This window comes from Canis lupus, chromosome 31 (genome assembly GCF_011100685.1).
Source record: "Canis lupus familiaris isolate Mischka breed German Shepherd chromosome 31, alternate assembly UU_Cfam_GSD_1.0, whole genome shotgun sequence".
NCBI lineage: Eukaryota > Metazoa > Chordata > Mammalia > Carnivora > Canidae > Canis > Canis lupus.
Genome location: NC_049252.1, coordinates 11,273,918 through 11,300,730, shown reverse-complemented (window position 1 = coordinate 11,300,730; position 26,813 = coordinate 11,273,918). Strand labels below are relative to the sequence as shown.

The 26,813-nt window shown below is 34.7% G+C and overlaps 1 protein-coding gene and 1 long non-coding RNA gene across 6 annotated transcripts in view; one reads left to right on the top strand and one right to left on the bottom strand.

Annotated features, from left to right (window-relative positions):
- Window positions 1–26,813, top strand: part of ROBO2 (roundabout guidance receptor 2) — a 1,638,467-nt gene that overhangs the window by 177,955 nt on the left and 1,433,699 nt on the right. The window lies entirely within an intron of this gene.
- The window catches only part of LOC102153814, an 80,242-nt gene that overhangs the window by 24,079 nt on the left and 29,350 nt on the right, over window positions 1–26,813 (bottom strand). For 3 of the 5 annotated variants that reach the window (XR_005382109.1, XR_005382107.1, XR_005382110.1), the window contains one exon: window positions 22,050–22,507. The exons of 1 other annotated variant lie outside the window; for it this stretch is intronic. This is a non-coding gene — a long non-coding RNA (uncharacterized LOC102153814). Of the gene's footprint in view, window positions 1–21,462; window positions 21,858–22,049; window positions 22,508–26,813 lie in introns of those variants that run through there. One more of the 5 variants, XR_005382112.1, reaches the window with a different exon arrangement.

The window sequence follows — 26,813 nt, the reverse complement described above, 5'->3', positions numbered from 1 at the left end:
TACTTAGACTGTTGGCAGAACCCAGTTCAGCTATAGATGTCCAATCCTTGCTTCCTTGCTGGCCGTTGGCCAAGAACTGTCCTCAACTACTGGAGGCTGCCATATCCTTTGATATGGCCCCTCTAACTTTAGGGCAGCAACAGTATGTCAAGTTCTTCTCATGCTTTCAATATCTCTGACTTCTCTTCTACCCTCAGCCAAGAAAAAGCTCTGCCTTTAAGAGGATTTTTTCTTTTTTTTGACATTGGACCCACATGGAAAATTCGGAGTAATCACTTTGTTTTAAGGACAACTGATTTGATGTACTCATTACATCTGCAAAGTCCCTTTTGCCATGTAAGGAAACATATTTGTGGGATTAACACCAGGCAGAGGTGAACATGAAGGCCAAAATTCTGCCTCCATACTTCAGTTTGTGTGCAACTTACTTTCTACACTTAGCGACATGTGTTTGAAATGTTTCTGTGGATCTGATGTTTCTGTGTTATTCCCATTTGTATTTTTTTATATTATGTCACCATATTTTTTCCATAGCATGGATATAGCATACAACATTTAATCGTTTTCCTACTTGTGGAAATTTCAGTTGGAAAATGTTTAATATTATATATGACAAGAGGGAGTGTAGATTAGTGGTTTAAAAAATTAGGTTTCTGAAATCTAATGGCCTGAGTCAATTAGTGGCCCCACTACTTTACTTAGTATGTGAACTGAGTCAGCTATTTAACTTCTTTGGACCATATTTTTTTGAATATTTATTCAAAAATTGTGAATATTTTCCCACAGAGTTGTTAGGGAGATTAAGTAACATAATAGAAGTAAAATGGTTATCCTGGCAAAAAACATTCACAGAAGTAATGTGAATAATTTCTACTCTATACCAACATGGGTATTTCTTTCTTTCTTTCTAAAAAAGATTTTATTTATTTATTTATTTATTTATTTATTTATTTATTTATTAGAGAGAGAGAGAGAGAGAGAGAGGGGCAAAGACACAGGCAGAGGGAGAAGCAGGCTCCATGCAGGGAGCCTGATGTGGGACTCGATCCCAGTACTCCAGGATCACGCCCTGGGCCAAAGGCAGTGCTAAACCACTGAGCCACCCAGGGATCCCCTAATGTGGGTATTTCTATGGTGGACTTTCCTAGAAGGAAGATTTAGATAGAAGACAAATGCACTTTTAACTTAGATAAGACCAAATTGCTTTATGGTAAATCCATCCCTGTAAAAAAGATATTATTTTCTGATTTTTCCTGACCCTCTAATACTGGATTAGGTGCACGTTATTTAACAAATGTTTATCAAGTACCTATGATATACCAGATACCTGTTAAGTATCATGCAATACAACTGTGAGCAAAACAGGCATGGTTCTTGCTTGTTAAATTTATAATTTCATAATTTGTTAGTAAATTAACAAGATAATAAAAATTGTATTTTATTTTATTTTACTTTCTTAAAGATTTACTTTAGAGAGAGTATGAGCAGGAGGGGCAGAAGGAGAGGAAGAGAGAATCTCAAGTAGACTGCACAGAGCACGGAGCTCAGTTTGGAACTCAACCTCAAGACTCTGAGATCATGACCTGAGCCAAATCCAAGAGTCAGACTCAGCTGACTATGACACTCAGGCACCCCTAAAAAAACACATTTTAATTTTAAATTGTGATTAGTGCTACGTAAGAAGAGATCAGAGAATTAAGGAAGCGTATTATCAGGAACCAGATCTTGTCCAGGGAGTTAGTAGCATCCTAGAGATTATGTTAGTTCAGGCTTGAGTAGAAGAAAGATGTGATGAGATTGCTTTTCAAAGGAAGTAAAATTATCAAGGCTTAAAATGGAAGGCAATTATTGAGATAGGTAAGTTTCTACCTTGCAAAAAACTATATAGATAATAGTGGTAATTATCAAGAGAAGGGATAATAGAGGAAGTTTGAGTTGGGAGGGGAAGATCATGCCTTTGAACATAGGCACATTGAATTTGAGAATTTGAGACACCTCAGGGGAGATGCCAAATATATAGTAAAATATATAGAATTCAGAAGAGGTCTGGGCTGGACATACATATTTTGGAGTTTGGATTTTGAAGTGGTAATTAAAACCATAGTGAAATATGGTATCATGCAACTCTTTAAAGACCAGAGCTATACTATTCAATACAGGAACTACTAATGACATAGGACCTTTTAGCACTTGAGATATGGCTATTCTGAAGTTAAAAGTACACAAGATTTTGAAAATTTAGTACAAAACAAAGTATGTAAAATATCTCATTGGTAACTGTTTATATTGATTGCATGTTGGGATAATATTTTGGATATATTGAATTATTAAAATTAGTCTCATCTGTTTATTTTTACATTTTTTATGTAGCTTCTAGAATATTTAAAATTATACATTTGCCATTTATGAGTCATATTATATTTCTATTGGATAGTAGTAGAGTGACAAAAATATATATTTGAGCTTTAAGAAAATCAAATATTTAATATCTTGGTAAAGAATGCTCAGCTGCAAAAGATTTTGTGAAAGAGCAATAAGACTAGTAAGAGAAAAATAATATTTAAAAACAGAAAGTATGTTTTGAAAGAAAGTGTGCTTTATTGGATATTGCTCAGAGATAAAAAAAAAAGATACATATTGAAAAGTGTGCATTGGATTTATGACCAGGGATCTTTACAAAGGCAGTGACATTTATTTTGATGGAGAAGGATGAGGTGAAGCCAGCTTTCTGAATATTGATGAACAAACTGTAAAGAATTGGATATTGGGAGGGCAGAGAAATCTATGAAATTCAGTTATAAAGGGGAAATAGTATAAAGTGACATGTTTTAATACAAGGAGACTTGAACATATTTAAAGAACAATATAATTGTCCAGAAAAGACGGAAAGATTTCAGATACAGGAGAAATTAGAAATATTGGATAGTATGTAGATTCTAGAGTAAGAGAGACCTCCTACCAGAGCACTTGTCACATGGTAAATAACTACATGTAAGTCCAAGAAGATAAGAGCCATTTCTTCTTCCTTACCTAACTCTCAACACCTGCTATGAAGTGTTCTATTCCTAATATAGCTTCAAGGAATGTTTACTATGTGAAGAAAACAAGAATATTGAATATATGTAAGTTTGCTATATAGATCATAATCACAAAGGACAGTTCTTAGATACCAGACTGTTATTGAAGAAAATAGAATTCTTCATTTTAATAAGGAACAATAGGAAGAAAGAAGAGACAGCATTATATACTGATTATGTTTTTATATTTACAGTTTGTACTATAGACCCTATGGATGCCTAGAACCACTGGAAGCTGAGAAGCTTAATAGAAATATATTAACCCCAGGGTGGGACCTGTCACAGGGCCAGTGAAAAATAAATGAATAAAACCCGAGCCTCCTTCCCCCTGCATGCCTTCAAGTCTAGGCAATTGGTATTGCCGAGTTTCTTGATATCCATTATAACTTTATTCTAGGCTCCAAGTTAAATTATTTTGTAATTTTCCACTTTAATAATGTATCTTAATCAAGCTGCTGCTGTTGAAATCTTGTATATGCTGAGGTTGTTTGCCAGTACTAGGGTACTTTATAAGCCTGAATGAATATGAGAACAACCTAATGTTTGGGAACGATGTAATAGTTGAATTTTTCTTGTTTTCTGCTTCCCTTACTTAGTGCATTTCCACTTTTCCTGGTACTATATCTTCTCTATTGGTCTTAGGTAGATATGGCGAGAACATACAAAGTTCAGGAACTGGGCTATCTGAACAGTGGTCTTATTCTGTTATAGATTGGTGTACATATTATTTTCTAGAAAATGAATTTGGAGGAAATATGAGAAAGTTAGGAGATACTATTTTTGAGTAGGTAACATTTAATGAGCACTTAAATTTTCCATAGATTGCTGAAGCATTTTAGAGTGTTAATTCATTTAATCCTGAAACCCATTTTTGGGGTAAATATTGTCATCATTGTCATTATCAGTATTGTTATCATCTTCATTTCATGAATAAGAAAGGAAGGACATGGGCAGCCTGGGTGGCTCAGTGGTTTAGCGCTGCCTTCAGCCCAGGGCATGATCCTGGAGGCCCAGGATTGCGTCCCACGTTGGGCTTCCTGCATGGAGCCTGCTTCTCCCTCTGCCTCTCTCTCTCTCTCTCTGTGTGTGTCTCTCATGATTAAATAATAAACATATTTAAAAAAAAGAAAGGAAGGACACAAACTTTAAGTAACCAATCTAAACCCACACAGTTAATAAGTGCTGAGACAGGGATTTGAGCCCAGCCACTCTGACTCTGGGTTCCTAGCTTGTATCTACTAAGTTATTTAGATTTGCTAAAGCCAGATGGAGGTGAGCTCTTAGTAGTTATACTCAAATAATAACAGGAACTTGGTAATCCTATGAAGTAAGTTGAAAGTTGAATTTTTTTTTAATCTATAAAGGAAAGATGGAACATTGCCTTGAGATCTGGCCTTCTATGCAACTGTGGCTTTATCAACAAGTGAAACCCTGGTTAGTCTCAGTGTCCTTCTTTAAAAAGTCAGTTGGTGGGATCCCTGGGTGGCGCAGCGGTTTGGCGCCTGCCTTTGGCCCAGGGCGTGATCCCAGAGACCCGGGATCGAATCCCACATCGGGCTCCCGGTGCATGGAGCCTGCTTCTCCCTCTGCCTGTGTCTCTGCCTCCCTCTCTCTCTCTCTGTAACTATCATAAATAAATAAATAAAAATTAAAAAAAAAAGAAAGTCAGTTGGTTAGACTAATTGTCAATAAAGTCATTTAGAGCCATAAAATGATGGGATTCTTGAATATTCTTGGAGTATCCCAATTAATAGATTTCATGTTTAAAATAATCATCTTAGCAAGTAGGCTGCTAGATAGCAAATGATGAATATGTAAGTGGAAAAGGACACTATTACACATTTACAGTGAAATCTTTATGAGAGAAATCTCTTTAATTTTTCTTTTAAAACATTTTTAGCAAGGGTGATGGATGACTAATTAGATGTTAATTGTTCATGTCTACTGATTAGGAAACTTAGGAAGGGTTTTTAGAGCGTTGATTTAATAAGGAATGACACTTGAATCTTACCCATAATTAGCTTATTACATTTGGCTGCTGTTTGAATCTGTGCTATGGGAATGATTTAAAGAGATTAATCTTTTTCAAGGACCACGTAAGTGCTGGTACATTACCTTAGAACCCCTTCCAAACTTGCTGAAACAATGATGACCCTGATTCTATGTGATATATTGATATGCTTGTTAGGTTAAGGAGAAAAGCTGGAGATCCAGCTTTTGGGTAGACCCCAAACTCTTAATATCAGTTATTAAAAGGTTACACAGTTAATAGCCTTATGCCTTCTTTAATGGGGGAAATTTCATGGTATTGAACAAGGGAAAATCCATTTTTCAATGTGTACATCAAGAAAGAAACTATTCTCTTTCTTGCCAAAACTTGTATATAAACCCTCCTTTCATCCCAGGCCGACAGAGAACTGCCAACAGCAGAGGAAAGAAAATAGAGTGAGAGTGCTCAGCTTAGATAAAGAAAAATGCAGCAATACTTCCAAGAATGAATTAACAAACACTTGTATGCCTGATATCCAGCTTAAGAAACACAACTTCATGAACGGTATTAAGGTCTTGGTGTTACCTGAGGTCAGAGTACATTATTTTCAGAGATATCTTTATATTTGTATTACACATTTATGTATCTCGAAACAAAATACTTGTGTTTTTTCATTGCTGGAATTTTATGGATCTTAATAAATGGAAATCTTTTTCTTTGCCTGAGTTCAGGACCAGTTGAGAAATAGATTAAGAAGTTAGGTAGCTAGAGATCACTTGATAGCTATCAAAGAGAGAGAGGCTTAGCTGTACACCAATAATGAACTCCTGAGATCTAAACTCCAGAATTAGAGTTACCTATTTGTTGCTTAGAAAGACAGAACAATTGCAAACCTTCCTATGTGGAGGTAAATCTTACTACCCATAGGAACAGATCAGAATCCATCTCTGTGAGTCTAGCTAACCCCCAGTAAAGAAGAAGTGTGGAGCAGTGTATCTTCAGAGGCCAAGGAAAACACAGTATCATCGGGAATTCTTTTGTTCATAATTAACAAGGATTATCACCACCTACTTCCATAAGAAGGAAGAGAAAGTTTACTTAACAGCCCACTGTATAATAATTTTAGCTATTGCATTAATTTATGTATAACTTAAAGTTTTAGTAGACAGAATTTCATTTCAAGTTACAAGGTTAATCATGATTCTTTCCCATCTTCAGAAAATCCTAAACAAAAAAAATCTCTTGAGATGGTGCTGTATTACTAGATTAAGTGGACTAAGTGCACCCTGTTTGTCTGGTAAGGACAAGATTCTCTAATCTGGAATTGGAAAAGGCAAATATATAAGACTGTTTACAAAAATCTGTCCTATCTTATTTTACTACATGTTCCTGTTGGATAACTCAGAGCCAATCATATTTGTTCCTTGCCAAAAAGCGATTACACAAAAATAAAAGCAAAATAATCTCTGTGTTTGAAAGTATGAATTTGTGCATTAATTCACTGGAAGAACATATGTATTTATAAGGTAGATTGCACTTTAATTCAAAATAAAATATGCACATTTATAAATATGTGCCTCAAATTTACCACTACATGTATAGCTTTTGAGTATTCAGACAAATAAAAACTCACTTCTTTTCCCATTCGCATGTCATACTCATAGTTAGTTTAATGGGGCTGCTAAAGAGTTTTGAGTCATGGCTTACTTACCTTCATATAGACAGATAAACTTTCTTCAATGTTCTTAAATAATACCTTAAACTTGAAAATCATTTCAAAAAATAGATTGAATGAGAAAATGCAAGATGATCCAAACAAATCATAAACATCTCAGGAACACTAACAGCATTCAGGGATGCCTAGGTGGCTCAGCAGTTGAGCATCTGCCTTAGGCTCAGGACTTGAACCTGGAGTTCAGAGATCAAGTCCCACATTGGACTCCTGCATAGACTGTGCTTCTCCTCCCTTTGCCTGTGTCTGCCTCTCTCTGTGCTTCTCATGAATAAATAAATAAAATCTTAAAAAAAAAAAAACTAACAGCATTCAAATTTGGAAGAGATAGTAAGACAATAACAATTCTTAACTTTTTGTAATGACTTTTGACTGACTTACCATAGAAGAATAATAGGACAATTTCTTGTTGTTTGAAGAATGGGGAAAGTGCCAAGGTTCTAGCTATGTTTCATGTATGGTTCATCCCTTTTTTGCTATCATAAGGGGGAAGTTCTGATGCCGCTAAAGGCTATTCATGGATATGGTATCATCCAGTTTAATGTCTCCTCTGCGTGGCTGCAAATATGTTTGAGTATGTATTCAATATTAGAAGACACAATAGGTAATAGAGTTAATCAAAAGTCAAATTCAAATATCAGTCAATGGAAAAGCTGCCACATTATATCTGCATACTTTCATAAACATTCTCTTATTTGAAGCTCACAATAAAATTAATAGTTGTTATCCCACTTTATTGAGGAGGGAAGCTGACAGAGATTTATTCAAGTTGAGGTAGTTTTTGTTATTGCTCCCATAATACAGATGAACAAGCAAAGGCACAGAGACTTACATGATTTATCCAAGGTCAAACAGCTGGGAAGTTATAAACTCAACTGGTCTGACTTTGGGGCCTCTGCACATAACCACTATACCATATGATAGAGGCAATGATCTTCATCTAAGTCAAAATATATTTACCATTTTATTAAAGATATATTCTCAAACAACTAAAAGTACCAAATCTAGCAACTTTTCTCCTTGAGCTTCATTTTATTTAATTCCATTGAAACATTTGATGCCTTTGGATTAATTCTCTTCTTAAAATTCTCTTTCTTTGGCTTCTATATTGAGAAAAATAATCTTATATTTGCATAGTGTTTAACAGTTACTTTTATATGTGTCATTTTATTTTATGTATATAGAGCTTGAGCTATGTTGGGAAAGTTTTATGATAACCATTGCATGGATGAGGAAATTAATGCACAGAGATGGTCCATGACTGGCTCACAATTAGACAGTAGTAAGTAGAGAAATCATATCTAATACTCCTACCCTTTAGAATAACTGGTCTTGTACAGTTTCCATTATAGAATGTTGCCTCCTTACCATTTGTTTTCAAACTGAATGAATTCGATATTCTTTTTTTCTTTAAAGATTTATGTATTCAATTATTTTTAGAGAGAGGGAGAGAAAGACACAGTATATGCAAGCAGGGGGAGGGGCAGAGAGGGTGAGAATCTCAAGCCGACTCTCTGCTGGTTGTGGAGCCCCACACAGGGCCCAGTCTCACCATCCTGAGATCATGACCTGAGTCAAGACTTGGTCACTTAACTGACTGAGACACACAAGTGCCCCTAGATACTCTCACAGTTATTATTTCTTTTACTCATATTGGACCATCTCTAAATTTGTCAATTATGATTAGGTGGTTTTACTGAGGTTAGGCTTAGAATGATTGATGCCATCTTAGAAAAATATGTGTTTGTAGTGTTTAGGAATGTATTAATTAATGCCACGAAACCAGGCTATAGTGTAATGCATCCAGGGGATGTCATATCTGTATTAAAAAGAATAGACTAATTTATTCATTAAATTCTCCATGTACAGATGTAATATTGGCAATGCATAATTTATTTCTTAGGCTTCTTGATGTCTTTATAACAGCCTACTGCCATCTACTGGGTTTTGTTCAGAACTGTCCTGTTAATCACTAAATTCGAATTATAAGTTTTATGAGTTTCAAATATGAGAGCTTGATATTGAGACTTGTAACTTTTAACCTCTTTCTTCCAATTATAGATTATGAAATTATTTTATGGAAAATTGGTTTAGTTTGTCTTATTTAGTATAATTTACCATTTCACCTCATAGAACATTTGGAGTTCAAATCTTACCAGTAAATTACCTTGAATATCATCACTATGATTCTAAAGTTCATATCAACCTTTTAATTTTGTGTATTTAAATCTTAGATTTCATTCTATAAAGTTTTGTTAAAATTTTGTCATCCTCTGTATTTTGAATTATATATACCACAGTTACTTCTCCTATTTAAAATGGAAGGTAAAGTTTTAAGATAGCCCAAATCTCCGAAAATTATTCACAGATAATGAGGTAACGACAATAATATATAACATTACTTTTGCAGGAATAAATAAAATTACAAGTGAACTTAATTTTTGTATATTGAAACATAAATTATTCATTGGATAAAAATTACTATATTTCCAATCACATGCTACTCATATAATTTAACTGATTTTAAGGTTGAAATTTTGTTTTTATTTATATATATGTTATTTTGTTTTTAAAATAGGATTAAAAGTCTGATTAGGGGGGCACTGTGTGGCTTAGTCAGTTAAGCATCTACATTCTGCTCAGGTCATGATCCTGGTTTCAAACCCTGCATTGGGCTCCTTGCTCGGGAGAGAACCTGCCTCTCCCTCTCCCTCTGCTCCTTCTCCTGCTTGAGCTGTCTTTCTCTCTTTGTATCAAATAAATAAATAAATAAAATCTTAAAAAAAGAAGTCTGATTAGGCTTTATAGGTATTGATTTTTTTACTGACTTCAGTTATATTAGATAATATAGTAGTAATTGTTATTATTTGTGTGTATTATGTTTCTCAAAGCACTTCATTGTACCTTTCTTCAGCCTTTCATAAGTAATAACTAACATCGAGAAAATTTTTTCCAAAGTCATTAATAATGCTGATACTGATTATTAAATAGCTAGCAATATTGAAATTATTGCCAGAGGGTCTATGGATACACAATAGAGCCCACAATACAATAAACAATGATACAGGCAAGTACTTCATAAATAGATTTTATAATAATATCATTCCCGATGAAAATACTTTTTTTCAACAGCTATATTAAAATTTCTCTGAGGTTGCAGAGAAACCATGACTGTTTATTAGGAACAAAACTGCAGGCAGAATGGAAGAAAAATAATGAAATTTAAAGTATGGTAGTATGGGTTTGAAGATTTAGAAAGACAGAGAAATGCAGTATTTCAGGTACTACTACTGATACTACATGTGACTTGGTTGGTTATATATGCCTAACCATGTGGTACCACCCTAAAGAACTTCTTTTGCAGGAGGCTTGGAATCATCACTCATTTCTCCATCTCTCATTAATCCCACATGTAATCATTTACCAATAATTGACAGTGCCTCCTACTTTCTCTGTTTTCCATTTCTTCTTGCTAATGGCTCTTTATCTGCTCCCTTCTCATGTGTTACTATTGATATTGCAGTAACTTTTTAATTGGTCTCCAATCCTCCAGACTTCCATTTCTCCAGTTCATGTTCTCCACCATCCAAAGGTGAGATGGAAGAAAGGAAATGGAAAGGAGTTAGGTTTGAAAGCTTGTCATTTGCCAAATAATTTTCTCAACCCTCATGAGATAGATTAGTCCTAATTTGCAGGACATAAAATTGAGTTCTGTAGAATTTCCATAGCTAGTCTAAGTTCACAGAGCTAGTAAGTGTCAGAAACAGGATCCATTTCCAGATTCCCATTTCATCTATCTTAAACCAGATACATGAGAAAGCTTTCTAAGGTAAGAGCATTGCCATCTTTCAATGTCAGGCTATAGATTAATAATAATAACAACAGTTTATATTAAACAATGCTTTTCATCTTACCAAGCATTCCTCTTAATGTTGTAAGTGTATTAATCCATTTAATCTTAAAAATAACCCTACCAGGTAGTTATTATTGTTATCCCCTTCTTTAGTGATGAGAAAGTGGGGGATAGAACGTTATAGTCTAACCAAATTCAAAACAAGGATATATGAGTGCATGGATTTGAACCCATGCATTTCAGCTTCAGAGTCCGTGCTCTTTTCTTTCTTTTTCTTTTTCTTTTTCTTTTTCTTTTTCTTTTTCTTTTTCTTTTTCTTTTTCTCTTTCTCTTTCTTTTTCTTTTTCCTTTTCTTTTTTTTAAATATTTATTTATTTATTTTAGAGAGAGAGAGCACGGAGGCAGGGGGAACATGAAAGAGAGAGGAGAGAATCCTCTAGCTGACTCCCCACTGAATGCAGAGCCCAATACAGGACTCAGTATCACAAACTCACCATTCTGGGGGCTAAGAATGGTAGGTTCAGTTCCTAATGGGGGGCTTCTTCTTAGTGGGGAGAGAAAGGAAGCATGTTATCTCCTTTCTCTTCATCTAAGTGACTTCATTACCTCATCACTTCCCAAAGGCCCCACACTAAACGCTATCATACTGGGATCAAAGGTTTCAATACCTCAATTTGAGGAGGACAAAAATATTTTGTTTATATCAGACAGTTCAAAGTGATATTTTTCTTCAACTAAGTTTGAACAGTCACAAAACAGTGTGAAGTTTGAACACTTATCAGCGTGGGCAAGTTTTACACATAGCATTTTTATGGTCAAGACTAAGAGAAATGATCAGTTCTTACAATCATTGATTTTTATTTTGCTATGTGTTCCATTTTCTTAAACATGCCACATTTGCTTGGTCCCATTCCTATCTTTTCCCTTTATGTCTTCAAATATTTTGTTGATCCCAGTTCCACACTGAATGGTGAAAGATAAATTGTGCTGTTTAAGACACCCAGTCTAAGATATTTTGTTTCGTTTTAGCAGTCTTACCTGATGAAGACCTCCTGGCCAAGCAAATTCTGACTGTTTGCAAGGGGACTGTCAATTTGACCAAAACTTTTATTTACCCAGTGTTATGGATTGAACTCTGTGTTCCAAAATGATGTATTGAAGTTTACCCCTAGCACCTCAGAAGGCAACCTTCTTTAGAAATAGGCTCATGGCAGGTGTAATAGTTAAGACAGAGTCATACTGGAGTAGGGTGGGTCCTTAATCCAATATGACTATGTTGTTATAAGAAAAAGGGAAAGAAAGTCAGAGGGCAGACAGCCAGGTGAAGACAGAGACACACAAGGGAGAGCACTGTGTGACAACAGAAGCGGAGACTGGTGACTACAGGTACTAACCAAGGAGTACCGAGCACCGATGGCCCCTACCAGAAGCCAGGAAGAGACAAGGAATAATTCTACCCTGAATCACAGCAGAAGCAGAGCCTTGCTGAGACTGTGATTCCTGGACTTTCAGCTTTCAGTACTGTGAGAAAATAATTTTCTGTTATATTAAGCCACCGGAAGTGTGGCACTTTGTTATGGCAGCCTGAGGAAACTAATATACTTAGCATCATTTCACACTCCGAGGGAGGCTCTTGCTCCCATGCTAGCCAGCCAGCTCTAGAATCTCTTCCATCTGTGAGTTTTCTATTTTTATTCATTACAATTATGTGCAATTGCCCAGAATGGTTATATTGAGAACAGGAAAAGCCCCTTTTGAAAACATGTGGCACTTTTCAACACATAAAAGATTTGAGTCGTCCTCTATCCTGAAAAGATGCCCCCACACGCATGATTCCACTTTGCAGTTTTTCCCTTTCTCCAGCTCAAAGGGAAAAGAGATGCACCTACTCCATCTGGAATGTTAGTTACAAAGCTATAGGAAGACAGCAGCCCACTCTCTCTCCAATTCAATAAATTCATGGATAAATGATCTGTCAAAAAAGGAAAGACCTCTCTGACCACACAGTTTTGTAACCAGTCTGATAGCTTATGCTTCTCAGAACTGGCGCAGATAGTGGTCTTATTACCCACCACAAACTCATCTAAGTCCTAGGTCACTTGGAATAGCCCCATCCCACCCTTAAACTGTGATGAAGAGCTGAGAACTCAAAATGGGTCTCTCATTCTATCCAGCTGTAACATTGTAATCATGGCTCTCTACTGTTTCTTTCTAAAGATTTTATCTATTTGAGAGAGAATGAGAGAGCACAAGTAGGAGTAGGGGTAGGGGAGAGGGAGAAGCAGGGTCCTTGCTGAGGAGGGAGCATGGTCCCAGGACCCTGGGATCATGACTTGAGCCAAAGGCAGACCCGTAACCAATGGAGCCACTCAGGACCCCTTACCTTTTCTTTCTTTCTTTCCAGGAATATTCCTTAATTTCTCCTTATTTCCAGATATTGTTCTGTCTCTTAGGAGTCCTCTTTTTAAAGACAATAAGACATTGTAAGATATTGTAAGACAATAAATCTTCTTAACTATTCTGTCCCTTGATCACCAAAGTGGTTTCTTTCCCCATTGGTTTCAGGAATTTCTCAAATATATTACTATTATCATAAGATTGCCAAAATTTCAAAATGTACATTGATTCTCAAAACACAAATAACCTAGGGATATTGTTTCTATTCCTCTCATCAAATCTTGTAGAACTTCAAAAATCTAAAGATTACCAATTTTTCCTGTTTTGGGGGCTAATAGTCTGCATTCTTCTTAAATGAAAAATCCTTTTCCATATCACTTTTCACCTATGAATAATGTATCTTTTGAATTATAGTGAAACTGGATATGAAATTTAAGTACCATACTCCTTAGTAGTGTAATTTGCCTTTCAGAAAAACGCCTCAGTGTAGACAATATTTTGGGTGTTCAATCCCTGAAGAGTTACAAAAATTCAAGTTAGATTTTCTTTTGTCCAGAAGCAAAATAAGTTATTTTCAAATAATTTTAAAAATCTAATACTCATTTGATCAAGATTTTATAATTTATTTTTACACATCTACTTTTTTCTAGTTTATAATAAAATACCACCAAATTTTTACATGATATTTTTCTGGCTCTGTATTTAGCAAGCAAAGTTATTATATATCATTGAAAAGTCTAAAATGTAAATTTATTTTTCCTTAATAATAGGGTATTAAAAATAAATTTTCAATAGACTATTATTGATGGACTTAGGAAATATTCTATTGAATAAATATAAGTTCAGCGTGAATCTGTTGACACAATTAACTTGTATTAATCTTTAGTGGAATAATGTCCACAAATAAATTCAGTGCTATAGCTTTGCTGGGTTGCTATATTCATACACTTAAAAACAAATGAGAGATAAAAAGATAACTAATAAATTATATATACTCTTGATGGAAAAAAGCACTAATTATTAAAGATTTATACAATTATTCTTCATTATGTCCAATAAATAGATGGAAGGAAAAGGCTTTAATGAAGACTTACTAAGGCCCAAAGCAACTGAATTTGAAACATCTGAAAATCATCTTTAAGGCAGCAGTGAATGGTAAATTCAATTTGTTTAAAAAGAAAAAAAAAAGACTTAGGTTATGATTTAGGATAAAAACAAGAAAAATCATTGAGATTATTATATGGAAATTTCATTGAAGGCAAAGGCTTTTGTATTTAGGTCCTTGACACTTTGTTGAAAGAACATGGAAACCTTTGGAGAGAGAATTTTTAGAAATAAATGTATGAGCAGACTTTCAACAATAGCCCCATATGCTTATCTCACCCTCAAAATTATGGCAAACATTGGGAACTAAAAGATGAATGAGATACTGAGAATGAGTCATAGCAGTGTCAGAGTACTTGAAGTTTTTCCTTTTGAAATTTCCTTTTGAACCATTTGAACATTATTATATGCTTCTAGGCTTTATTTCCTCCTTTGTTGTAACTAATATATTTTTGTCAATCAAAAAGACTTTATGTTTTACATTGTTTTTGTGTTTTACTCCACCAATATGACATTTCTGCAATTATTATAACCAGAGAAAAATCAATACTTCCTTTAGTTTTTATCATTGGTGAGTCATTGGAAGATAGTGGCTGGTCACTCCTACCTCTAGACATGGTACCCCCAACTCTTAACCACATGAGCCAGTAAGCACTGTTACTATCCACTGAAAATCTAAGATATAGTGTTAACTCCAAAGCTGGTCAGTAGACATACATTACACACATGTACACACCTCCTCCACTTTAATAATAAAGACCTTTCTTTGGGAGAAATACTAGTAAAATTATATTCATTTATGTTCCACTTTCCTCTGCAATCTCCCACCATGTCTGAAGGTAGGATTGATACAAATGTTTATAAATTACTTGCTTTATTGCTAAAGAATTACAAAAAATGAATAATTATGAGAATAAAAAAAGACTCAGATTCCTAATGCCACTTTTGATGTGTTCCCTTATGGTCATTAGTTCTAGGCTTCTTTTTTCTTATTTTAGTAATTATCCTAATAGTTTTATGCAGTTTTTTATGCTGCAGTTTCTAAATTGCTACTTGATTTTCATGAATTTTTCATTTGTTACAATGAATTGAATAACTGTGTCATAATTTACCTAGATAATAATAGACCTACATAGACCATCCCCCTATCACAGACTATTTAATAAAATTCTAGAATGATCCTCTCTGTATAGATTTTTAAAGATTATTTATTTAAATTTGACTTTAATTGATAAATCTAAAGCATGTAAAGATATTTAAGTCTTCTGATACATATTGCCAAACTGGCATCCACAGTGGGGCTGCTAATTTTTAATAGGCAAGATGGACTATCTTGTTCATAACTCAATAATCCAACTTCTTTGGCTAAATGTGAGTGGTTCTGAGCAATCAACTGAGGATGCCTTATTTGATTAATTGCTTAAAATTTATTTTTCTTTTAATGAAAAGGTATAGCTCTAATTTAAAGTGAATTTTAAAGAAATTAATTCCAGATGAAATTTTCTCACAGCCCAGGAACTTTGTGAATATCTAAACTTTAAGTGATAAAAAACAAACAAAAAACAAAAAAAAAAACTTTAAGTGCTTGATGGCTTTTCATGAAGTTAATACTTTGGGTATTACTAGTAGAATGAAGGGATTCTATCCAAGAAAAATTGGTGTCACATTTTCACAATCATCTTCTGATAACCTTTCAATGAAGGAGTCATATTAGTAAAAATGACATTATTTATAACAGCAACCATATCAAAATCAGCTATTATTTAATGGATGCTTACATAGTCAGAATATTTATTAAATTCTTTATGTATATGATTTCATGTACTTCACAGAAACTTCCAAGATGAGGAAATTGAGCATTAAAATAATTGATATGACCAAGATCACCCAACTAGTAAGAGATCAAGTTGAAGTTAAGACCCAGAGAAGTTGGACTCCAGAGCACATGTTATTTTCACTTTATTACAGTATAAATTAATAATTTACCTTGTGACAGATAAAGGGGCATGATTAATGTAATCTTGGAAAAATAATTGTCCCTGCAGTATCAATTTTTATGAAATGATGTCATGATCACTTGTGAGTGCTACTAAAGATATTGAAATATCTAAAGACAAATTTCTTGGGCATTCAGAGTATGACATTACTAGATGAGTTTTATTGTCATGTGACTAAACAAGATGACTTTCAGTTCAGAGAGGTCATGATTTATAATAGTTCTCAGATTTTATTCAACTAGATTTATTTATTTATTTATTTATTTATTTATTTATTTATTTATTTATGAGAGAGAGAGAGAGAGAGTCAGCAAAGGAGAGCACAACCAAGGGGGGGGGAGAGAGAGAGGGAGAAGCAGACTCCCCACTGAGCAGGGACCCCAAGGTGGGGCTGGACATGGGGCTAGATCACAGGCCTGGGATGATGACCTGAGTCAAAGGCAGATACTTAATCAACTGAGCCACTCAGTGCCCACATTCAACTAGATTTTAAATGACTTGTTCTTTCAATGTGACACATGTTTGTGGGGAACTAGTACGCTAATATCTCATTCCTCCAGCAAAGAATCAGTGTGCTTCTTTGGAGACTGTTGTTCCTGAACTGATAAGCAAATCTGGATGATGTGTGTGTCCCAACCCACTTGTGGAGCATTCTCTGTCCATCATATTAAAAGCTGTTTATTCGAGTTTTTGCTGCTATATAATGATGGATTACTAGAATTACTAGTATTGGAAGTCTTAAATATGATCTTCACATGCTATTTTTGTTAGCCGGTGCCCTTAAAAGTAAACTTAGAATTCAAAATTTTTAAGAATTCCATTTTGAAAGAAAAGATTTCCCTGCAGTAGCGGTAAACTCAACCTGTAATGAAAATTCGGACTTTCCTTAGAAAAATCAACTTTCAGTACATCACTATAGGATATAAAGAATAAGTACACAAAGTTCAAATTGTTACTTTCTTTGAAACACCACTAACAGGATAATAATATAATAATAATCTGTTTTACTCCAAGCCTCTAACATTAGCATTTCTACTTGTAATAAAACCATTCAATTTACACAGTTATAGGCACCAATCAGAAGTTAAAAATGACAACAGCAGATGAGAAAAATACAACAATTAGTTCTGATTTTTTTACATCTTGCATTTTATTTACCTAAAATGTTTTCATCTTCATCACCGTGGGAGGAGTCTCAAGTAGACTTTCCAGGTAAAGATTTGGATTCAAATTCAGGTTCTACTGTTTACTAGCTGGTGAGTTAAAAATCCATATTTTCTTCCCCAGTTGTTTTGTGTGTAAAACTGATATAAAAATAGATCTCTCCATATGATTATTATAAGATGCAAATGCAATCACATATGTAAAAATTTAGCAAGGTGAATATGATGATTAGTATCATTAATATTAGTAAATCTAGCATTGCTCTGAAAATTTTTAAATAAATAAACAAGTTTTGATTGTTTCTCTAATGACTTTTTGTAGCATTAGCCATGGGAAGCAACTCATGAAATTCAATGCTCTGTTTTTGTGTCATCTACATGGACATCTTGTGAGTTTTACTATAGATTAAGACAGCCAATCTCTTTGACGTGCCCCTGGAACAGCAACATTGGATTGAAAGTATGCTATGCCACATGGACTTCAAATTATGCCATCCCAAATGCCTCCAAATTTGTTGGAAATTCATACACAAAGTTTAACTTAGACTTTTTGAAGATTGTGTTCGTCTATTCCACTTAAATAACACTGTTAACTGGTTGTAACAAAGACGGACAAATAAGTGTAAGAACAAGATCTAGATTTTAGGGAAGTAGAATAGCATGAGCTCTGGAGCTAGTAGCTTTTGTTCAAATCCTGGCCCTTTGCCTCTCTTACTATATGACCTTGGGTAAGTTACTTAACCTCTCTATGTCTGTATTTCTTCAGAGTATCACTAGGATCAAAGAATGAATTTTATATTAAATGTGTAGAGCAAGAGTTCCAGGCACAATGCACATGCAATATGCTATTTACTATTATTTCTTATCTTCAGTTAAATATTCCGTCTAGTTTCCTTTCCTTGCAGATGATCTTAATGGAATCCTCAGAGGGATAGAATTAACTAGCATATGTAACTGTTACAGTAACTCTGCTCTACCCTTTCGACATGCTATTTCACGGAATATTAGTCAACTACTTCAAAGCTATTAATGTCCATGTTTTCCTCTAACTTAGAAGGTTAGGGCCAGGAGACAAACCTAGATCTTTTTCATTTCTAAGTTCATTCTATTTTTATAGCTTTATCTAAATCTTGTCATGTGGAAGATTTTGGACTTCATTATTTTTATAAACATTTCAATTTTTCAGTACTTATCCTTGTGTTACTGGATTTGAGCACTCATGATTAATATGCTAGCATTGATTTGATCGTCAGACAATTTTAAAGATTTATTTATTATTTGAGAGAGAGAGAGAGAGAGAGAACATGAGCATGAACAAGAGGAGGGTCTGAGGGGGAAGGAGAGAGAGAATCTTCAAGCCGACTCACTGCTGAGTGTGAAGCTCAATCCCAGGACCCCGAGATCATGACCTGAGACAAAACCAAAAGTTGGCCACTTAGCTGACTGACTACCCAGGCATCCCTTGACCTTCAGTTTCTTTGATATCACAAACATTTGAGCAGCATCCATGAACTCTTTAAAATGGTTGTGCAGATGTCATACTGTCATCAGCCAGAAGTTTCTACTAAGTATTTTTTTATGTGTATGTGCATGCATACTCAAGCACAGCTACTTTCCTTATCCTTAATTTGGCCATCATTTTTATTTTCTCTTTGATTTGAGTAACCCATGAGTTTAGGGAAGTTTAAAAAGCAAAAGCTTCTATGACAGATATTAAAATTTTGCCCTCAAGAAATCATCCTAGCTTGTAGGTTTCTTCTACCAGCCTCTGAAACTTATGTCAGTATTCAAAAAATTGAAAAGAGAAATAGGTTCTGAAATATGGGCTAATGAGCTACTTTAAAATGCTGCTTTTATAACTACTAATAATTGGCTGTAAACCAAAACTTAAAAAAATCTGGAGTACAGTAGATATATAGCAGGTGTTTGATGTTGAGATGAATTGTTTAAATGCATGGAGAGGCTCCATGTATTTAAGTAAGATCTAATGTCATAGTACATTTTATGTTCGGTGGAGTTAATTCTGGAAAACATCTACTTATTCATTGCTTTATTTGTCATGAAGATAATGGCATACATTTTTCTAATCTTATGGCTATCGTAACAATAAACCTGAAGGAACTGCCTAAAAGAGTTGGGCTTTTTCATGACTCACTTTAACTCATTTGAGAATATGGAAATACTATTGAACTTAGCTATCATTAAACAGATACAGGGATTATAGATAGCTTATGGTTATTGTTTCCAAATAGAAGAAGAATAGAGACACCAAGTTCAACAATAAGACCTCTGTAGGCACCATTGAAAATCAACTAATAATGATGAATATGGTGTGTGTATGTGAACCAGACTAACAATTGAGTACTTTGATTCATTGGCATGCCTGTTCTTCATACTAAAATTTTTGTATTCTGTGGTTAAGGTATTTTGTTTTCCTTTTCTAGTAGTTTCAAAATGGTCATCATTTCACAAACATAGATATTCTAGGTTTTGCAATTCAGATGTAAGAAAATTCTATGTTTCTTGTTCTCTTGAAGTTTATATTGTAGTAGGGGGAGATCTCTAGCTAGCTTTATGGATTTTCTCTTGTAAGTTAAGGACTTCTTTTGTCATGCTGCTTTTAAGATTTTTTCTTTATCACTATATTTTGGATATTTAATTACAATGTGTCTTGGTGTTACCCTGCTTTTATTGATTTTGATGAGAATTCTCTGTGCCTCCTGGGTCTGGATGTCTGTTTCTTTTCACAGATTAGGGATGTTTTCTGTTATTATTTCTTCAAATGAATTTTCTGCCCCCTTTTCTCTCTTCTTTTTCTGGGACTCCTATAATACAAATGTTATTATGTTTGATGGAGTCACTGATTTCCCTAAGTCTATTCTTGTGTTGCATAATTCTTCTTTCTCTCTTTTGTCCAGCTTCATTATATCCTATTATTTTGTCTTCTAGGTCTTAATTCATTCCTCTGCTTCTTCCAGCCTGCTGTTCATTGCAACAAGCCCTTTTCCAATATTGGTTATTGAATTCTTTATCTCTGATTGATTCTTTTTAAATTTTGTCTCTGTTATAAGAGTCACTGATGTCTTCTGTTCTTTTCTCAAGCCCAGTGAGTACCCTTTTGACCACTGCTTTAAATTCTCCTTCAGGCACACAACTCATATCTGTTTCATTTAGAACTCTGGATGTGGCCTTATCTTCTTTCATTTGGGATAATTCTCTCTGTCTTGATATTTTTTTCTAAGTTTCTGTCTTCTTCTCTGTGTTAGAAGCCAGTTATGTCTCCTGCTCCTAAAAGTAATGGCCTTATGAAGAAGTCAGGTAGTGCCAGGGACGGTCTTGGGTATGTGCTATGTGTGCTTTGCTATTGTGTTCTGGTTGTTCTATCCCTTAGGCCAGTTGTCTGCAAAGGCTCTCCTTGCCGGCTTTGAGCAGTGTATGTCCCTGGCCTGAATGAGGTGAGTTTTAGCTAGGTGTGCTCTGGTCTGCTTGTGAAATGAGACTTGGTGCCAACTATACTAGAACTGAAGCCCTGCAGAACTTTCTGGTCAGAAGCTGTGATGTGGGCAGGGACTTATGCTGGTCTTCTGGAGGAGGGACCTAACACACTGGGACTGTGACAAGCTTGATGGAAGGGCAGTACTGCTAGAGCAGAAGGGAGTTGGGGCTTTGTGTAAATGACTTAGGCAGCCAATGACAGTGTTTGTCGTCTCCCACCAGTGGCTCTGTGTTTATGCTGAGGGGCCAGTGAGGAAAATGGTGCCAGCCAGCTCCTTTGTTCCCAGAGAGGCATTTCCCTGAACATGGCCTCTCAGGGATGCACTCCTAGAATAGTGAATAATCTCCCCACTGTGTGCCCCAGGCGTTTTTCAGATTGTTTTTTCTACACTGTCTGCCCCTGAGTTGTGAGTAGTGAGAAAGATGTCAAAGAGAAAGGACTCCAACAAATTTTATTTTATTTTATTTTATTTTATTTTTTTAATTTTTTTTTTATTATTTATGATAGTCACAGAGAGAGAGAGAGAGAGGCAGAGACACAGGCAGAGGGAGAAGCAGGCTCCATGCACCGGGAGCCTGATGTGGGATTCGATCCCGGGTCTCCAGGATCGCGCCCTGGGCCAAAGGCAGGCGCCAAACCGCTGCGCCACCCAGGGATCCCCAAATTTTAAATGCAAACTATAGGCATTTTATGAATTCCATAAATATATTTGATAAAACATTTAATCCTAAAATATGGTAGTGACATAGGCTCAGTGTCCAGGAAAAGTTCTCCTGAGACCTGAAAGAAGTATACCAAGAGCAAAATACTTTATTTTCATAAAAATGGATAGATACATAAAAATAGATAGATATACAAAATGATGACCTTATTCGCATTCTACTGACTATGTAAGAAGACAGAAATAGAGAGGAGGAGGAACAGAGAAAGAGGGAGAGAAAGAGTTTTCAACTGCAGAAAAAAATGGAATCTTGCTTGGAGAATCCTCAAGCAAACTTTTATCCATTATTTGTAGCAATGGTTCCCAACTGTTGTCGAATATGCATCCCTGTACAAATGATGGAACGGACTCACTATAGTTAATTTGGGATTTAAGAAGTGTCAAAGTCTTGGTTTGTTTCTTAGTGTTAGAAGAGAATTCTTTTTTTTTTTTTTTTTTAAGATTTATTTATTTGAGAGAGAGAGAGAGCACCAGAGCAACTATGATGAGGGGCAGAGGGAGAGGATCTTTAAGCAGTCTCTCTGCTGAGTGTGGGGACCAATGTGGGGCTCTGTTTCAGGACCCATGAGATCATGACCTGAGCCAAAACTGAGAGTTGGATGCTTAACTGACTGAGCCACCCAGGTGCCCCAAGAATTCTGTCTCTTGAGAGAGCCCCTTCAGATATTTAACACATTGTTTCCCCAAATGAGACAGATGGAATAAAATTTGATGGAAATGAAATTCTCAGTTCCTTTCCCCTCAAAGACCTGCAGATGAAGAATCGTGGTAAAGCTGGTGAATACCAAGGATTCTCTAATTACACTTGACCTAGACAGTTATGTGTGATGCACAGTTAAAATCATAGCAAAGAAGGAAATACTGCATTTGTTCATCTTTTGGAAGTTTATTTGCCTGTTTCTCTTAAGTCTTCCCACATAAAACGGTACGTGTTTCTGAAAAAATGTAGCTCATCTTAGCAAGAAGAATTTAATGACCTGTTTAAAGAAATGTCAAGTACAAACTATTACTACTATTATCATTAATACTTCTAGTGCTATGGTCAATAACAATAGCTGTGTCAAAATGGGCCGCTAGAACTGAAAAAAAATGGTGCCAGTTTCTATGCCATGTAGAGAATGCCAGATTTCTTTGTTCTTTCAAAATATAGAGCAAAAACTGTTTATGTTAGCAAACTTTTGCATGGAAAATCATGTCTGTAGCGAAAATAAGAAAATCTCCTTCAGATGCTTTTTTTAAGCAACTGCTCTTGGGAAATGAATACAATATGGGGGTGTAGTAGTTAGAAGAGAAAAATAATGTAAATGAATTGTCTCTCACCATGTACACCTGAACAAATGAACTGTGTTAAATTGCTTATGTAAAGTAAGAGGACTGTTGTCATTCATGAATAAATAGCATTTATAACATTGCTGTTCTAAAATAATAAATGAATTTGCTGGTGGCTCATGCACCAAACCAATTTTGGATGGGTCAAATGAACTAGATATTGCACTATTATAATGGTTTGTTCCATCTTCAGTTCAAACAGAAATAATAGATAAAACATTTTATGCTGTGAATAACTTTCATAAAAATGTTTGACTATAGTTCACTTTGTTAACATATATTTCTTGACCTTTATGGCCAGAATGACAATAAAATTACAAATATTTCTTTTTTTAAAAGATTTTACTTATTTATTCGAGAGAGAGAGAGAGAGAGAGAGACAGAAAGAGACATAGGCAGAAGGAGAAGCAGGCTCCAGGCAGGGAGCCCAATGTGAGACTCGATCCGGAGACCGCGGATCTCCCCCTGAGCCAGGGGCAGGTGCTCAACCGCTGAGCCACCCAGACATCCCATTTTTCATCAATTTATTCAAATTACCAAATTAAGATTATCTTGTCAGAGTTAAAGTTTCATTAGCATACATACTCGGTTAGTGACCCCATAGAATATTAAAGGTTTTATATTATTATTGAGTTAAGATCACTTATAGGATTCGGCAGCAAGCTTAGGGTTAATGTTCTAACAAGCAGTTGGACATTTAACATTTGCAAAAATGTCATAATATGGAAAAAATGATATTCAAAATAGGAGCCAACTTTATTTTATACCAGTATACTCTCTGAGAATCTTGACTAGATCATCAGTCACATTTTTTTAAAGCTATCTTTTTTCTTTTCTTTTCTTTTTTTCTTTTTTTTTTTTTTTTTTACCTTAATGTTGATATTTTCACTGTCAGATCTCATCCCTGGTACTCTCTGTCACATAGTTGAGTGATGGGGCAAGATCAAACTTATGTTTGCAGAATTCCGTAGTCCTATTATATTTACTATTTATTCTTTTCCTGACATTAAAGACATGACTGTTATTTAACAAATGTAATTCTCTTACCTCTATAAGTTATTTTTATATGGGTTAAAATATTGTAATTATATATAGACTTTTACACTTTTTAATTCTCATTTTAAGTCTCATTTTAATGTCTCTTTTCCCTCTGTGATTCCAGTATAGGCAGGGATCACCTTACCCTAAGGTATAACCACACATTAATTATATAGGAAGCATTTTTTATATACTTGTTGGATGACAAATTTTACCCGCTATGCATTTCCTAAACAAAATCTTGTGAATGTGAAACCACGAAAATTTCTATAATTCTTCTCCTCAAGTATCTAAAACATTATATAAGAGTTCATTCTTCAGTATTCATTTTCTCCTCCCTTTTTGTTTTTTTTTCTCATTCTCCATCCAAGCCAGAGCAATACTTAACTGTGATTAAACAAAACAAAACAAAAAACAACAACAAAAAAACTTGTGTTTCCAATAGCACCTACCAAGTTGATGGCCATATAATATAAATAATCTAAACTTCTTGGAGGAGTCAAATGGAAGAGACTGCAGCAGGAATAGAGGAGATAGGGAAGAATATGATGGAGCATTTTATCATTAGAAATCTATTCCAGGGATAAAAGACAAGCAATGAAATTGCAACTCTAAAAGAGGAAAATGGTGGTTACTCCACTAAGGGTCAAGCAAACCATTTAATGAGAGCAGCAATTTCACAATCAATGGAACAGAGGACATATGGTAGAATTATTTCCCCAGCAGTAGCAATCTGGGTGATTACTGTCTTTAATATGTTGGCTTACATTACCTTTCCTTGTTCAATTTTTAGGTTCAACATAATAAAGAAATATTATTGGATAGTAAGGAAGGAGAAGGGAAATAATTGTTTAACTGTAAATAGCAAAGCATCTGTGTGATTCATTCCCAAATTCTTTATAATCACGGAAAATAATTACAGTACTCTGTTCTAAAAATGGTACAGAAATAATTATTAGGCAGATGTACAGCTATTTGTCATTGAGGTTGGACAATTTCATTTATAAACTAACGTGTTTATGTAACAGCCCTGGATCAAACCTACACCATCTGCGTTGGTTAAAAAGCTTATTTGGGACATGTGCTGCCTACAGTACTGAAACAATTCTTTTGTTTCACTAACAATTGAGAATGTTGTTCTGTGTGATTGGAACCCTGGCATTTTACTCTTCATTTACCCTGGGGAAAAACTCATCTGAATAGTTATCCTATTACCCACATGTAATTCACTGAGGGCCATACAATGTTCTGTGATAAATTATTTAAACATCATGTCATGAATATTAAGGTATACATGTGTCTTACAGAACTCTAGAACCAGACCTTGGAAGCAGACTATGTCTGAAATGTGGCTAAATCTATAGCCAACCAGACTCTCTGGGTTCAGATTCTGATTTGACTATTTAGGCAAGTTGGAAAAGTTATTTAACTCTCAGGGCCTCAGTTTAGCTTCCTTTAAGTTAGGCATAATGATTTTTACCTCATGGAATTGATGTGAGAATTAAACATTAATGCACGGAAAAAACCCCATGTAACACCATATGGCCTGTTGTAAGCAGTCAAATACTAGTTCTTATTTTCTCATTTAACACGCTCATTTTACAAATAAAGGAAGAAAGGCTCTAATACTTTGAAAGGCATTAATGCCTAATGTAAAAAGAACAAATTTGGTGTCAATCAACTGAGTTTAAATTCAGCTCCTCCCTTTACTAGCTATATGGCTATTATCTCAAATAATACAAAATATAAAATTAGGGAAATAATTACATATTCTTACCAGATGATTTGTAAGTAGTATCTAGGAAGATAATTAGGGTATCCTTGTTTTTATTTTTGGGATATTTTTCATTCTTCTGTGGGATTTCCTCCATGACCCAAGAAGAGAGATCTGCTTTTAATTTTCAGAAGTTTTATTAGTCGTTGTTACTATTATTACCTGCAGACTGATAAGAGAATGCATCCTATCTTTGCTACTTTTTGATTAAATTTTTCTTTGTGGCCTATGATATTTTTACTTTTTATAAATAATAATCAATGGATGTTTGAAAGGAGATTGTGCTCTGTTTTTCTTTTTCAAGATACAGAGCTTAGTATAAACTATTAGATGTTTCTTAGTTATGTTTTTTCAATTTTACTTATTTATGTCCCTTTAATTATCATGGGTAGAGAGACAAAATTAATGCATTTGTCTTTTTTTCCTTATATGTTCTCTGCAGTTTGCTATATGCCTATTGATATGGTGGCATAGATGTTCATTGTGAACTGCAATTTATAACAATAGAAAAATACCCTTCTTCAATTTGTCTGCTTTGTGTCCTGACTTAATGTTTGCCTGATAAAAGATTTCAATCCTAGATTTCTTTTTGGGTGAATCTTTTGTGTACTTTGACATCTTGGTTTTCCCTTTTCTAAATTGTATTGTTAATGTATATTTTTTGTAGAGGCTGGAGTTGAGTTTTACTCTAGGCAAACATATAAGGGAGTCTTTTATTTATTGTGTGATAGTTTGATCTTAGTTCTAGCATGTTATTTTATGTCCTATTGCATTCTTAACTTAGGTTTCTGTTTTTCTATTTATAGTTATAATTCTGTTCTGATGTTCAACTTTGTCACTTTAATTTTATAGAATATTATTAATCTCCTATTTTTAGATAACTCTTATCTGACCATTGATAAAAATTAATATATTTATCCTTCTTTGTCTACTACAGGTTAAGGGATCAAAGAACTGACTTTCCTTTCACCCTGTTTCCCCATTCCCCCTCCCATATTTTGTTATGCTATTTTTGAAATGCCAGTGGATAAAAAATATTCACATTCTGCTCTGAAAAATTCTAGACCCCATGTTTCTTTCAATCATGTTAATGCAGTTAAAAGATTTATCTGTCTTCACAGAGTTGTCACCTTTCACAAATA